The sequence below is a fragment of the Eurosta solidaginis genome, chromosome 3 (assembly GCF_040869045.1).
Source record: "Eurosta solidaginis isolate ZX-2024a chromosome 3, ASM4086904v1, whole genome shotgun sequence".
Classification (NCBI taxonomy): Eukaryota; Metazoa; Arthropoda; class Insecta; order Diptera; family Tephritidae; genus Eurosta; species Eurosta solidaginis.
The window spans coordinates 108,709,035-108,724,987 of NC_090321.1; the positions used below are offsets into that span (position 1 = coordinate 108,709,035).

Consider the following 15,953-nt stretch of genomic DNA (forward strand, 5'->3'; position numbering starts at 1 on the left):
TTCTTAACAATTATAATCTCGAACAGGTATACAGTTTAATAGACCTTGGGGTTAGTATGAACAGTAAAATTAACTTCAACCTTCATATTACTGCAACTATCAACAAGGCTAGAGGTGTTCTGGCGTTTGTAAAGCGATGGTCTAAAGAATTTAGCGGCCCGTACGTTACTAAAGCTCTTTTTTCAACCTTAGTTAGGCCGATATTAGAATATGGTGCAATAACTTTGAACCCGAGCTAACAGGTTCATATTGATCGGCTAGAATTAATCCAAAAACAATTCTTACTTTTCTTCTTAAGATATTTTCATTGGGATTCTACGTATAATCTACCACCTTATACTAATCGCCAGAAACGTATTAATCTTCCCACACTTGCTAGTCGTAGGGAAACGATTGGAATTGTATTTATGATTAAATTACTTTTGTGGTTTAAGATAAATCTATAAAAAGAGGGTGTCCATAAAAATAAAGAATTTTAACGAAACATTTTCAAAGGAATGTAACCGCCCTACCCGGGCACAATAGATCAATGGTCGCAGTGCAATCCTCAGTTAATTATTTACATATATATTATATATTAACCCACAATGTTTTTGGACAATTATTTGCCATTTTTATTGGTCCATTTGCGAGTTTTTGATGAAAATCGCTCACTGAATAACGAATATTTTTATTATTATTATTAACCATTTGACTTTTAATTTTTGCAAAATAAAGCGCCAACGGGTCATTGAGAGTTTAAGTGATGTTCAGTACCTGAAATGCTTGGAATTGTATTTATGATTAAATTACTAAATGGATTCGTCTCTATTTCATTCCTGTTGAGCGAAGTAAACTTTAATGTCCGTTTCCGGCCTTCAAGTCATTTTAAACCTCTTTACCTAAAACATTATAAAACAAATTTTGAATTAAATGAGCCCTTCCGCTGTTTGTGTCAGAATTACAACCCCACTCTAGTGTGGTGGTCCTGTGGTAGGATTTGTTAAATAAGTATCTCTTCTTTATAAGGCAGGGAGAGATCTGCCGTTCAATAGGCAGCCGTGAGGTTGCCGAAAGCTTGCATAGGTGGAAGTAAAAACATGTGACATTTTTTTTTCCCTGTCGTGATCATTCTGTTTTATTTTTTCAAACTTACTTCTATTTATACAACTATTTGGTCACCGAAAATACTTTCCATAACTCCTAACTTTTTTCTATTTGCCCAAGCACTTTCCACATGGCCAAGTGCATGGCTCAGTTCGCTGAGTCAGTATTAGTGAGTAGATTTTATTTGGCAGCGCAGCGTGTCTTCAAAATTTTGCTTGCGTCGCAGTTTCATTAACCTACTGTGACGGACTTTTCCTTGCGCCGGGGTATGCTCAGTCCGTCCAGGATCCCTGTGGGAATAGAGAGGAATCCCTATCGTCTCCTTTTAAAGAGAAAGATCCCGTTTGTTGTTAAAAAAAAACGTTATAAACTCTTTATTCCAAAATATCCAAACTACCCTTAAAGCTATGGCGACGGAGGTGGGAAACCACCGTCGGTTCTACGCCGATGGGGTTGGGAAAACCCCCACCGGGACTACGCTTAAACCAAAAATCTCAGACTACTCGTAAAGAAAGCGGAGGTGGAGAACCACCACTTCCTCCCAGTCGGTGGAGTTGGTAAAACCCCAACCGAGTATATAGCTTAAGAATACCCTGCTCTTCCTGAAGGTTGCGGAGGTGGAAAAACCACCACAATCCCTCTAACGATGGGGTTGGAAAAACCCCCAAAGTGCTAAAATAAAGAACTCGTGAGATGGAAAAATCCCAGGAGTCCCATTCACCGCTAAACAAGGCGTTAGAAGGCTACTATACCTAGCTGGCTACTGTCTAAATTCGCGAAATTTGTCGCCCTTTTATACTTGTCCACGCGCAGGTGGACAGTTATCCTGCAACAATAAATTTTACTTATTATATGTATTTACTTAAGGTATCTTACATTTAACTGTGTTATTCTACCCATATATCGCATTATAAGTATTTATCTCTAAATTGCGTATGTAAAAATTCCTCTTGTACTGCCCCCCCTAACATGTGAGTTCGTTGGTACGCATCTCCAATTAGCTAGCATAGTTACTTTTGATTTCCCTCTGCTGCCTGCTTATTGGGTCTTGTTGTTGTCGACGAGTTGGTTGCCCTTCGTAGGTAACTTGTGTCTAGTACCCACGCTGTGTTGTTGGTATGCTAACGTGACGTCTTCCTAGTACATTGCATTTTTTCCGTTTCCTCTTTGTGCGATGTCCTCCCTGACGATTCGCTTCAATGCCTGCTGTGCTTGGTCGCAATGGCTTGGTATACGCATGTTTGTACGTTTTGGTGTTCTTGCAATGGGTGCTTATGTGTGTTGCTTATTGCATTGCTGTATTCGCAGCATTATTTAAAATTGCAGCCGGTTATGGGTTATCTGTTGAAATTATAATGTTCAACCAAAATATTTACCGTATGCGGGCAGAGACAATTATTTAAACGAAGAAGTTAGATGTTATCGTGAATGTTTATATGTATATTAGGGTGATTCAAAAATGATTATTTTGTATGTGTAAATTTAATTTATATAATGTATGTTTTACATGTATATGTATAAATTCATTGTAATTCAAGTAGGATTTATACATGTTTTAATAAGTTTTGATAAATATTTGTAGGTTCGAATGTGTGGGCTCCAAAGCCGGTGGATTTGGGTCCTCACACTCTCCCCTCACCTGCCGTAAGCAGAGTTACCGTTACCAGGCCGGTCCTAGTGATTCTCACTCGGTACGTGTGACCGTCTATGTTCCGGTGGAACGTCCTCTTCCGCCGCTTCGTCCGTACTACCTGTACGTGCTCCCTGATGTCTCTCGCTAATTCCTCGGGGAGGGGTTGGACTCCGGTTCGGTTGGCCCATGTCTCGGTCGCCTCCGCTGATGCCTTTTCGAGCCAACTCTCGATTTCTGTGAGCACATCCTCACCTTCGCCTGTATTGCCGTCGTCGGCGGGCTTTACGCTGGTATCGCCTTTTGTCGTCGACATGCCGTCACTCGCTGTCGTTGAGGCTGCCGTTGACCTCGTTCGTCAAACGGCTAAATATTTCGTCGCCGTCATTGTCGTTCGTTGGTGGTCTCATTACCGCCTCCAAGATCCTCCACTTTGTCCGGGGTTCCGTGCTTGCTTGGTGTGCTGGCTTAGGTCCCGCCGGATTCGGGTACGGAGTGAACCATCCTTAGCACTCTCGGTGGTATAACTTGCGTTGTCGCTTTTATTCATGTTTAGAAACTTTTAATCTATTTTCGGCGTTGTGCTTCCTTTTTATAGGAGTCCTCGCGGATCGTCTAACGGTATTATTCCCGGCAGCGCTCATCGTGATTTTCTGTATACGGTGTCTTGTTGTTGTCGGATATTTTAATCTCTTTATGTGCTTTGGTTTTCGCTGCCTGTGTGGTCCTGCTGCTGCGGAATGATGATGTACCAATATACGAATGTAAATTCAAACTTATACGTATATGTACATTGGGGTATTTTCAAAAAAAAAATATGTCGGTAAATTTGGATATTGTAAAATTTGAAAAATGTGGTTTTGGGTGTGTGGGCCCCAAAGCTAGTGGATTTGGGTCCTCACGCTCTCTCCTCACCTGCCGTAATGCGACTTACTGTCACCATTGTAAAATTCAATTTCTCGTAGCGGTCAATGCTTACGTTATTTATAGGGTAATCTCTCGCGATCTGGGTCTTGTTCTAAAATGAAATGTTATGCAGAATTCGGTCAACAGGTTATAGCATTGACTGGCTATGTGGTTGGCGTAGTTCACCGCCGTCAGGATCCCGTTGTCTAGGGTTGGGGCTTGCGCTCGTGCTGTGTGCCACCCACTCCGTTCTTCATCTACCACCTGTTGGTTGTTGATTATGTCTGCGCGTTCGATTCCGAAATCATTTGCACCTGAATTGGCGAGTGCTAGTGAACCACACGTCGCTACCGTGCTGTAATCCGTCTGATCTTCTTCCGTGACCTGGACTGTTTGCGATGTTGGCGCGCGTGGCGTTGCTCTTACTACGGCCAGTTGCTCTGTGTGTTCCTCGGTGGATATCTCGGTGTAATGTTGGTACGAGGTTCTACTACACGATGCTGATGATGGTGCGTGTTGTGTTGTTGCTATCGTCGTCGGTCGTCTCGTTTGTTCCCCGATGGGAACTTCGGTGAAGCCCCCATTCGGGGCTTGGCGGGCGCTTTTGACTTACCACGTTCGCGGGGTGAACGTATTCTTCTTTCTGTTTCTGGACTTGCTTCTTCTTTGACTGTCGCTTGATGGTATGCTTTTAGCTCGCTTATGTGTGCCGTTCTCTTTTTGCCGTTATGCACCTTGTCTAGCTCGACGATTACGGGCGATACGAAGTTCGTTACACGATGAGGCCCACTGTATCTTGGTGCTAACTTTGCTGCGAAATTGTCCACTGCCTTGGACAGCTGATGCTCTTTTACTAGTACCAAGTCGCCCACCGCCGGTTGCCATTGTCTCCTACGTAAATTATAATGCCTTGCCTGCTCCGCTGATGCTTGCTGTTGTCTACGACGTGCCATCTGATATACCTCTCGCATTTTCGCCATCTTTTCGCTGAGCGCCACCTTCTCCTCGCCTGTGCCAAGTGTTTGCTCATCGTAGAGGGCGTTGGGGATCCTCGGTTCCCTACCCTGTACCACGAATGCTGGACTGTAGCCTGTTGACTCGCATACGTTCGTATTCAGTGCTAGTGTCATCTCTGTCAACAACTCATCCCATGTCTTATGCTCCTTCCCAGTGAATTGTGCTATCATCCTCTTGATGTTACGATTCGCTCTCTCCGTCGGGTTCTCTTGCGGTGTGTACGGTGTCGTTAGCTGGTGCTTTATGCCAGCTTCTTGTAAAAACTTCTTGAAATTCCTGCTTGTGAACTGTGCTCCATTGTCCGTGATTAGAATTTTTGGCGCGCCAAATCGGGCCAAAATCCTCTCCCTCATACCTCTGATCACATTCTCCGTCGTCGCCTTCCGTATTGCTATGATCTCTACCCATTTCGAGAATTTATCCACGAAAACTAATGCCATCGTATTACCATGCTTCGAACGATGGAGTGGTCCAACAAAATCTGCACAAACGCTAGCAAAAGGTTCATCTGAAATCTGCGTGAGCATCTTACCTGCAGCTTTTTGCTGGCTGGGTTTGTAGACTTGGCATGCGTGGCATTGTTGCACGTACTTCCGTGCGTCCCTGAACATCCCAGGCCAGTAATACCGCATCATTGCACGCGCGATGGATTTCCGTATCCCCATGTGCCCTGCGCTTGGTGTGTCGTGAATCTCGTTAAGCACACTTCGCCTCTCCGATTTCGGCACGCATAACTTCCACGGTACCGCATCCTCACCATCCCTTTGACTTCCAATTCGTCTGTATAGTCTTCCTTCCTCTTCGACGTATTCGGGAAACTTCTCTGGTGTCCTCCTTACTTCAGCCATCTTTGACGTGTACCACTTGCAACTCAAACTTTCTCCATGTGTCGTAGGGCTACCCAGCTGTTCCTCCAGTATCTGCTTCGACAGTGCATCTGCGACCACGTTCATCTTGCCCTTCCTATACTGCACGTCGAACGAATACTGCTGTAATTCGAGCGCCCATCTAGCGATCCGGCCTGACGGACTTTCGATCGCGTTCAACCATTTCAAAGCCAGGTGATCGGTGATAACCGTGAAATTGTACCCTTCTAAATACGGTCTGATTTTCCTTATTGCCCACACGATTGCTAAACTTTCCTTCTTAGTTGGTGAGTAGTTCATCTCGGCTTTATTCAGCCGGCAGCTAGCATACGCTATTACTCGCTCTTCGTCATCCAACCCCTGTGTGAGAACTGCTTCGAGACCATAGTCGCTCGCGTCCGTCTGTAATCAAAACCTTTTCGTGAAATCTGGGCAAGCTAGTGCCGGTGCTTGTATTAGCGCATTCTTCAACGCTTCGAATGCCACCTGTTGTTCTTCGGACCATTTCCACCTACTTCCCTTCTTCAACATTGACGTCAGTGTGTGCGCGACTTGCGAAAAGTCGGGTACGAACCTCCGGTACCAAGAAACTATTCCCAGAAATCGCCTTAACTCTCGTATGTTGTGTGGTGGTGTCAGCTCCTTGATAGCCGCAACTTTGTCGGGATACGTGTGTATTCCTTCCTCGCTGACGACGTGGCCTAGATATTTCAAACTTTTCTTAAAAAATTCACTATTTCTGGGTTGATCTTCAGATTTGCTCTCCGTAGCCGCCGAAATACTTCTCCTAGGTGCTTTATGTGCTCCTCCAAGGTTGTGCTGGTGATGATGATATCATCCAGGTAAGAAACGCATTTGGTTCCACCTCTGGGCCAAGAACACGGACGAGTGCTCGCTGAAACGTAGCCGGAGCGGAATGTAGACCGAACGGCATCACTTTCCATTGATACAACCCTCGGCCGGGCACGGTGAATGCTGTATACTGCTTGCTATCTTCTTCCATCGGGATTTGCCAATAACCATTTTTGAGGTCCAGACTGCTGATAAAACGCGCGCTACGTAGCCTATCTAAGATATGCTGTATTCTTGGGAGTGGGTACGCATCTGGCACTGAGCGAGCGTTGAGCTGCCGATAGTCAACGCAGAGTCTCCATTTGCTGTTCTTCTTCCGGGCTAGAACTATTGGTGCACTGTGTGGGCTGAGATGGTTCGATGCAACCCCTCTCTATTAGCTCGTCTACCTCCTTGTTTATGATCTCCTGCATCTTTGGGTTCTTAGGGAAATACCACTGTTTGGTTGGACGGTCATCTCGCATCACTATATTATGCGTGGCAATGTTGGATACTCCTGTCATCTCTTCGAAAATCTGTAATTCACGCTTTAGAAACGTACTCACCGCAACGTCACTCCTCACGTCTTTCTCGATACTTGCGCTACCTTCGTCCTTCATCATGGTTGTACACGTCACCATCTCCTGCGCTCTCTCTTCTGCTCTTAACGTCATTGTTTCGTTGCCACACCTCAGCTCAAATTTAGCCTTTGCCAGATAATCTGTCCCGATCACCACGCTGTCGACTAACCCAGGCAGAACCAACAACTCACTCTGATGCACTTGATCCCCCAGTTTTACCTCTGCGTCCACTGCCTCCGCTATCCATGCTGCAATGCCATCGCCAATCACCACTCGTGTCTGTATCTTCTTGAGCTTCCGTGCGTCTATTTTCGCCGCTGTCTTCTCGCTGATGAAACTTCGTGCCGCCCCCGTATCTACTGACGCCATGACTTCTTCTCCATCCAGGGTTACTGCAGCCAAGATTCGCCCTTGGGTCTGCCTAAATGTACTTACTGAGTACGATGTTGGTTTGTTGAGATGCCACCCATCGATACCAATGGGGTCTCTGCCCGTTTCCCTGCTGCCACGACAGCAGTCACGCGTTAGTATACCTACTCGGCCACACTGCCAGCAGAAATCTCTTCTTTCGTTTCGACACCCATGTGCGTAGTGTCCGCTTTCCCCGCATCGCCTGCATGCGTTCCGTGGATCGATGGGCCCTTGGTGTGGTGTCGTCGCATACCTACATGTTTTATGCCGACTCCGAACGGCATCTGCAAGGCAGATGAGTTTTCACTGAGAGCTTTTCATGGCAGAAATACACCCGGAGCGCTTGCCAAACACTGCCGAGGGGCGACCCCGCTTAGAAAAATTTTCTTCTAATTTTAAAACCTTATTTCTAAAATTTTGATGTTGCTTTGCCCGGGGTGCGAACCCAGGGCATACGGTGTGGTAGGCGGAGCACGCTACCATCACACCACGGTGGCCGCCTATTAGTTTGTATTTTAGTATCATGCCATTTATTTCCCTTGGAGCTTTGTATATAAGTATTATAATTGGCGCGCGTTTGTCTATTTCTAAATCATCGTACTTCCTCTTGAATACATTCATATCGATATTTTTATATATATAATCTTTTTCACAAAGGGCTAGCTCTTTTACATGTGAATTCCTCAGTAAACCATGCAGTTTCTCCAACATTGCATCTAGATTCAAAGGGTCATCGCTATTATCATTATTAATTAATTCAATTGTGATATCACTTTTTCCCAATAATAAATTTCAATTTCTTCATTTTTTTTACGTCATTAAAAGATGTACATTCCCAAATGTGAAGTTCATAAGACTTCGTATGAGATATGTTTTCCTTAATGCGTTTACCGGTATCTTTATCTTCTTGCGCTATTTCTTTATCTTTCCTTTCGTTTTCATTTTCCATTTCTTTCTTTTCTTTTAAATTTGCTGCCTTGCTCCTTGTCTCCTTTCTCATTTCTACTAGTAGGGATCATTGATTTAAGTACGTCACTATCTATCTTGATGCGTGATAGTGCGTCTGCATTGGTGTTTATTTTACCTTGTTTTTATACAATTTCGAAATCATAATCTGACAAATTTATACGGATTCTTATCATTTTTGATGATGGATTTCTATGTGCAAATAGTGATACTAGTGGTCTGTGGTCAATCACCACAATAAATTTTCTGCCATAGAGGTATGTTCTAAAGCAATTCATTCCCCAATGAATGGCTAATAACTCCTTTTCTATAATGGGTTTGTTTATGTCATGCTTTTGCAATGATTTGCTTGCGTATGATATTGGTAAATCATGACCAATTTCTCCTTGTGACAGTATTGCTCCTAGTGCAAAATCGGAGTATAAAGGGTCCGTCAAAGTCTGGGTACTGTAAGATGGGTGGGTTAATTAGTTTTTCTTTTAGGCTATTAAACGCCTTTTCGCATTCTTCTGACCAAATAAAGGGTTTTCCTTTTTTCAATAGTGAGTTGAGGCATTTGACGATTTTTGCGAAGTCCGGGATAAAACGTCTGTAAAAATTGCAAAATGCAATGAACCTTCTAGTCTCGTCTGGATTTGTCGGTTTGGGGTAATTTCGCATTACTTCGCATTTGGCTGGGTCGGTTTTTATACCTTTGTCCGTTATTAAGTGGCCTAAATAAATTACTTCTTAAGGAAATGGCATTTGCTGGGTTTAGTTTGAGATTGTAGGAGCTTAATCTGTCAAATACTTTTAACAAATTTCTGTTGTGGTGTTTTAGGGAGCATCCGAAAACAATTATGTCGTCTACGTAAAGAAAACCTTCAGATTTTAGACCGCTCAATGCTATTGTTAACATTCTTTGGAAACTGTTTGAGGATATTTTCAATCCAAATGGTAGACGTTTGAATTGGTAGTGACCGTCTTGGGTCGAAAATACCGTTGGAGGTCTTGAGTCATTTTGTAGCAGTATTTGGTGAAATGAACTTTGTTCTGTCTAGAACATCTAGTATGTCCTCTAATCGTGTTAATGGGAACTTGTCGTTTACCAATTTGTCATTTAGTTTTCTGTCATTTCTGCCATTTCTTTGTATCATTTTCGCTTTTCTTGGGTACTAACAATAATGAGAGTTATACGGGCTGACTGATGGTTCTTTTATATCGCTGTCAATCATTCCCTGTAATTGTTTCTGTATTTCATGCTGGTGAGTTTGTGGTAACCTATAGTTTTTATATATACGGGTGAGTTGTCCGTTAGGTTCAGTTTTTATACTCAGTTGAGCAGAGCTCACAGAGTATATTAAGTTTGATTGGATAACGGTTGGTTGTACATATATAAAGGAATCGAGATAGATATAGACTTCCATATATCAAAATAATCAGGACCGAAAAAAAATTTGATTGAGCCATGTCCGTCCGTCCGTCCGCCCGTTAACACGATAACTTGAGTAAATTTTGAGTTATCTTGATGAAATTTGGTATGTAGGTTCCTGAGCACTCAGATCGCTATTTAAAATGAACTATATCGGACTATAACCACGCCCACTTTTTCGATATCGAAAATTTCGAAAAACCGAAAAAGTGCGATAATTCATTACAAAAGATAGATAAAGCGACGAAACTTGGTACATGAGTTGAACTTATGACGCAGAATAGAAAATTAGTAAAATTTTGGACAATGGGCGTGGCACCGCCCACTTTTAAAAGAAGGTAATTTAAAACTTTTGCAAGCTGTAATTTAGCAGGGACGTTACTCCTATTACTATATGTACGCTTAATAAAAATTGGCAAAATCGGAGAAGGACCACGCCCACTTTAAAAAAAAAATTTTTTTGAAGTAAAATTTTAACAAAAAATTTAATATCTATACAGTATATAAGTAAATTATGTCAACATTCAACTCCAGTAATGATATGGTGCAACAAAATACAAAAACAAAAGAAAATTTCAAAATGGGCGTGACTCCGCCCTTTTTCATTTAATTTGTCTAGGATACTTTTAACGCCATAAGTCGAACAAAAATTAACCAATCCTTTTGAAATTTGGTAGGGGCATAGATTTTATGACGTTAACTGTTTTCTGTGAAAATGGTCGAAATCGGTTGATGCCACGCCCAGTTTTTATACACAGTCGTCCGTCTGTCCTTCCGCATGGCCGTTAACACGATAACTTGAGCAAAAATAGACATATCTTTAATGAACTTAGTTCACGTGCTTACTTGAACTCACTTTATCTTGGTATGAAAAATGAACGAAATCCGACTATGATCACGCCCACTTTTTCGATATCGAAAATTACGAAAAATGAAAAAAATGCAATAATTCTATACCAAATACGAAAAAAGGGATGAAACATGGTAAGGTAATTGGATTGTTTTATTGACGCGAAATATAACTTTAGAAAAAACTTTATAAAATGGTTGTGACACCTACCATATTAAGTAGAAGAAAATGAAAAAGTTCTGCAGGGCGAAATAAAAAACCCTTAAAATCTTGGCAGGTATTACATATATAAATAAATTAGCAATATCCAACAGATGATGTTTTGGGTCACCCTGGTCCACATTTTGATCGATATCTGGAAAACGCCTTCACATATACAACTACCACCAATCCCTTTTAAAACTCTCATTAATACCTTTAATTTGATACCCATATCGTACAAACTCATTCTAGAGTCACCCCTGGTCCACCTTTATGGCGATATCTCGAAAAGGCGTCCACCTATAGAACTAAGCCCCACGCCCTTTTAAAATACTCATTAACACCTTTCATTTGATACCCATATCGTACAAACATATTCTAAAGTCACCCCTGGTCCACCTTTATGGCGATATCTCGAAAAGGCGAAAACCTATAGAACGAAGGCCCACTCCCTTTTAAAAATACTCATTAACACCTTTCATTTGAAACCCATATCGTACAAACAAAGTCTAGAGTCACCCCTCGTCCACCTTTATTGCGATACCTCGAAAAGGCGTCCACCTATAGAACTAAGGCCCACTCCCTTTTAAAATACTCATTAACTCCTTTCGTTTGATACCCATATTGCACAAAGGAATTCTAGAGTCACCCCTGGCCCACCTTTATGGCGATATCTCGAAACGGCGTCCACCTATGGAACTAAGGCCCACTCCCTTTTAAAATACTCGTTAACACCTTCCATTTGATACCCATATTGTACAAACGCATTCTAGAGTCACCCCTGGTCCACCTTTATGGCGATATCTCGAAAAGGCGTCCACCTATGGAACTAAGGCCCACTCCCTTTTAAAATACTCATGGTTATTTTCCCTTATGTTGTCACCATAGCTCTCAACTGAGTATGTAATGTTCGGTTACACCCGAACATAACCTTCCTTACTTGTTGTTTATAAAAATTATTTACTGAAAGTGTTTCTCTTTCAAGGTGGAATATGGATTGATATTTGCGGAAAATTTCCGTAAGTTCGGCTTTTGTGGCCTCATCTAGATTTTATAGCTTTAGTTCTTTTATCAACCTATCGAAACGTTCAGTGCTATAAGGGCCTGTCTCGTCTTTTGCATTTAGTATATTGTAATCCGTCAGTTTTTCAGTCACGCATTTTAATTCTTTGATATTGACTGCATAACTGTTAACGTTCATAATTTTTACGTGGACAATTCTCTTGGCGGGTGAAATGGAGTTTGCCAAAAATACCCCTTCCTGAACTTCTCGGTTGCAGACAACACTGACTTCTTCTATATTCAAGTTGACTGCTAGAACCATTTCCGTTCTTGGAGGAATTGTTACAGTCTTGTTAGAGGGTAATGTTGTGTAAATTGGTAAAATAGATTCTTTGTTTTTTAAATTTAATGTTACAGTAAATGTCTCGTAGTCTATTTTGCATAAGTAATTGACCAGGAAATCTCTACCTAAAATTCCATCAGTTAATCTATCCTCGCCTTGTTGTTATCTATGAGTATATTACTTCTTTTTTTATACCTGTTAACTTGCATTTTGATGTGTGATCATAATCAAATTCGTTATTGAATGGGTTTTTGCAGATGGAAATGTCCGCTCCTGTATATATGAGGAATGTCATTGGCCTATTCAGTTCTAAGTTGTTTATTGTTACGTAGTTAGTTAAATTTTCTGTAATAACGTAAATACAATTGGGCCCAGGGCTGTTTATATTTCCCTGTCCCCCGGAAGAGTGCCCTCGTGGTCCTCCGGGTCGCCTTGGTTTCCCTGAAATTTAACATAGTTGAGTCGGCGACTTTTCCGCTCATTGCTCCTGAACTGCTGGGTTCCAGTTGGGTTACTGTGGTCTTGTTGGGGTAATTGCTCTGTCTTTGGTTTAAGGAATATCCTTGGTTATTATTTTTTATGTTAGGTCTGGGATTATTTGAATACCTATTAGTGGAATTATTGTTCCGTCCATGGTTGGGCATGTTCCTTGAACCATTTTGTTGTATGTTGTTATTGTTGTTGTACCTAGGCTGGAAACTATTTCTGCTGTTGTTGCTATTCTGCCTATAAGTGTTTTGGTTGTTATTGTTGTACCTCTTAAAGTTGTTCTGCCGATTATTTCTGAGGAACAATACATTTCTGCTAATGTTTTGGGTTCCTTGATCTATCTCAAAGGCTAGGTCAACAGCGGTATCAAATGTTTTCGGTAGTGCGGCCAATACCGTTTGTTTTGACTGTTCATTAAGTCCGTTTTAGAATACCGTTAGGCTATATTGCTCATTTAAGTTTGCAATCAAAGATGTTTGTTCGTTCGATGCACTCGCACCTAGTTGCCCTATTTGCAAAGCGTTTAATTCAGACACCAGTTGTAAAATTTTATTTTTATAGTTCGATATACTTAAATTTCTTTGGCTGAGATTGGCTAATTGGTTCTGTATATGTGGTATTGTAGCTGTGCTTTTATACTTTCTTCGTCAGGTGGTTTTGAGTTCTTCAAATGTTGTTGGGGTTTGAATTGCAATCACGTTTATCTTCACCGTTTGACTCAGTTTTACATAAATTACAAAGTCGATAAGTGCTGGTTTGCTTGCCTCGGCTAAATCGTTATAAATGATTTCTGTAATCTTTAAAAATGCTTCCAGCTCTTTGTAATTTCCGGAAAAGCTCGGAATAGCTTTTGAGGCTAATTGTAAATTAAATTCCGACATTGTTACGCTTTGAGAATTGTCTTTTGCAAAAATTTCTATTGGAAAGTTAATGTTTTTGTCTATATCGTGAGGAATTTCAATTTCGTATTCGTATTTAGACAAAATATTCAAAATTTTGTCTCTTTTTTTCCAGAACAACTCTAAAAAACTTTCATATGTTCTTTCGTAAGCTTTTCAAAGTATGCATTGGAAATACTTCTTATAGTTTCTATTCCGTATATCGAACGGCTATATGTTTTAAAAATGTATCTTCCCTTACTCTAAGAGACTTGTTTAGGCATTAATATGACTTATTGAATTTTTCCTCAGATAATTTTATTTTCTCTTCTAGCTTTGGCCAAGTAGACATTTTCTAAATTTGTTCATTTTTTATATCACATTGTATTTTTCTTTTTTAGCTGGTTCCTATAGATGGAATGAAGTTTGACCATAAAGCCTAGTACTAAGATGCAGGTGATTATAATTAGTAAGATTTCATTGACATTCATGCTTTGGTTGGTATCCACTAAAACTTCATTGATCACATTCGCTTTTGGGTCAGTTATTTTTGACTTCTGTGAACCCGTATTTTTAAGTCAGTATATTAAATATTTTTTTATTTTTATTTTTAATTTTTGTTTTCTTCTATTTTTATATGTAAAATGTATACATACTTAGTGTTTTAGTTGCTTAATTTTAGTAAATATGTCCTTCCTTATTTCTGTTCTACTTTCTATATTTAAATCCCTAAATAGGATGGCCTTTACTTTTCTGATTTGGTATTGTCTGCCGCCTCTTTTACGCTTGTACAAGATTTTCGTATTTTGCGAAAATTTCGTCAATTTCAGCCTTGCTGATGGGGTTTTCTTTGTAGCTGTTCATTTGGTTTTTAAAATTTTAAAGTTGGATAAGTTTGGTTTGGCAGGATCGCCATGTGGTGGTCCTGTGGTAGGATTTGTTAAATATGCCTCTCTTCTTTATAAGGCAGAGAGAGATCTGCCGTTCAATAGGCAGCCGTGAGGTTGCCGAAAGCTTGCATAGGAGGAAATAAAAACATGTGACAATTTTGTTTCACTGTCGTGATCATTCTGTTTTATTTTTTTAAACTAACTTCTATTTATACAACTATTTGGTCACCAAAAATACTTTCCATAACTCCTCACTTTTTTTCTGTTTGCCCATGCTTTTGGCTCAGTTCGCTGAGTCAGTATTACCAAAGATTATCGAAAATAAAGATGTTGCAGGGACGAAAAATCGTGTGAGGCAAGCTTCACAAAACTTCTAGTAGGTCACATTCACCACTTACCACAGCAGAATTTGTTAACTACCACTGTCTGTATTTGTTATTTAATAATTATTTGTACACTTTTTATTCAGGTAATGTGTTCAGAATATTAACTTTTATTCTATAAAACTCCAATCAGTGTATGTCTATGCTTAAATTATGTTAAAAATTGTGTTAAAGTTTTTGGTGTGGTGAAAGTGACCTACTAGAATTTTGTTACGCTCCGCTGCTTTCCACCGAAGTTTGCGCCTGCAACATCTTTATTTTCGTTAATTTTTGGTATTAGTCAGTATATTGCATTTGCAGCGCAGCGTGTCTTCAAAATTTTGCTTGCGTCGCAGCTTCATTAACCTACTTAATGGCCATCGACTTCTATAGCTCTTATTGGTCTCGACCGCGTTGAATGTAGGTCATGTTCGAATGCTTGTACATGTATTTATGTTTTGATGTTTCGGACTCGCTTTTTTGCATTAAAAATCTGTTCTTTCCTCTTTTAATAGCAACTAATTATATTCATTAACATATTCAATTGAATTTCTACTAATTCTATCCATTATATGTGTGTATATGAATTACTAGTACAGAATTTATTTTTCTTAGCTGATGAGGCGTCCTCTGTAGCTGAGCAGTTTTAGATTTGGACGGTTAACAAACCGCTGCCTTACAACGACTCGGCATGAACAGGATTAGCCTGATTTCATTGAACCACTTGAGGGCAGTGCGCTGTCACAACGTCCATTAAAAAAAAAACACAAAAAGGCTGTCGGTAGCGTAAGGCCATCGGCGTGGATGTCCAATATGGTCGACATTTGCCATGTCCATGTTGTAAACAAGGTCACCAACGTCAGATTTCGCGAGGCAAACAACTGGAGAGATCAGGGAGGTAGTTGCTTATTTTATTATATAGCTCATCGATGGATAGGCCGGGACCTGTGGCCATTATCGTGCAGTCATCGGGAAGAGGACCCTTGGGCAGATGTCGCAAGGATATATATTCTGTGCTAGCAAACTGGGTAATAAGGTAGGAGCTAAGAGTATATTTCCCTGGGCTACTTGTGTGCTAGTGACGGAGAGGGGAAAAGACAGGGTAGGGTCTGAAGCTCGGCACTGCTCCCTGTTCTGCTACGGAGATTGCAGTTATGGGTAGGAGCGGCCGTGTGAGCTAATGGCACCGTGGGGCGCGAGCAGCAGCGTGTACTTATTGTGCCTTGCTAGCCA

At 40.9% G+C, this 15,953-nt stretch overlaps 1 protein-coding gene across 3 annotated transcripts in view; it reads right to left on the bottom strand.

The window, feature by feature from the left end:
- mr (anaphase promoting complex subunit morula) overlaps window positions 1-15,953 on the bottom strand; it is a 724,830-nt gene that overhangs the window by 248,567 nt on the left and 460,310 nt on the right. The gene's annotated exons all lie outside the window — the stretch shown is intronic.